We start from the raw sequence: 943 nt of genomic DNA on the forward strand, positions 1-943 counted from the left end.
GGGCGGGGCCCTTACCGGGTCCCTGACGAAGAGCTGCAGGCCCAGCCCCCGCAGGCGGGCGTACAGGTACTCGCTGGCCTCCCGGTGCCTCTGCCAGCTGCTCTCCAGGCCCTGGGCACAGTCCACGGTGGCGGCCTCCGCCCGCCGGCCCCCCACCCCGTGCCGCCCGCTGGGGTGAGGGAGGCCCGGGGCTGGAGGGTGGAGGCCCCTGGGCAGGTGGGGGCACCGGCGGGAGGTGGGCAGCTGCCCAGGGAGGGGACACACACCAGAGTGGCCCGAACTAGCTCAGGGCGCCCGCTCCCATGGCGGAGGGCCGTGGACGGGCGGGGGAGGACCGTCCCCAGGGCAGGCGGCCCCCCGCGGCCCCCGGCCGCCGCCCGTCCAGGGCTCACACCCAGACCAGCGCTCCGTCCTCTCTGTGACCCTGCTGCCTCGGCCCCTGCGACCCCAGGAGGGGGCGGCCCTGCAGGGAGCGCGGTAGCGGGGCTCCCCCCCCCGCGGGCGCAGTGTCCCCTGTCCTGCCGCCCCAGAGCCCTCGCCGCTGCCCCGAGACGCGCTGAGGACGGCCGGGGCTGGGCGCACCTGCTCGGCCAGCAGGGCCAGGCTCTCCCGCAGGCTGTACAGGCTGACCACGGGGATGGTGTGGTGATAGCTGTGGACGGGCAGCTGCGGTCACTGGCGCGGGGCTTGCCCAGAGGCGCCCCGCCGCTTCCCAGCCCAGGCCCCGAGAGGCCCGCAGCGCCCCCGCCCTGGGCAGTGAGGAGGGCCCGTCCCCGCTGCGGGTGAGGAGGCCAAGGCCGCCCGCAGAGCCCCGAACTCGGCCTGTCCTGTCCCAAGGTGGGTGAACTGAGGCTCGGGACAGGGGAGAGGTGGCCGACTGCCCCCAGCGCCAAGAGCCGTGTGAGGCTTTGAGAGGCGGCGGCGCGAGGAGGGACCGCGGGGC

The sequence above is a fragment of the Condylura cristata genome, unplaced genomic scaffold, assembly GCF_000260355.1.
Source record: "Condylura cristata isolate star-nosed mole 26May11 unplaced genomic scaffold, ConCri1.0 scaffold00069, whole genome shotgun sequence".
NCBI lineage: Eukaryota > Metazoa > Chordata > Mammalia > Eulipotyphla > Talpidae > Condylura > Condylura cristata.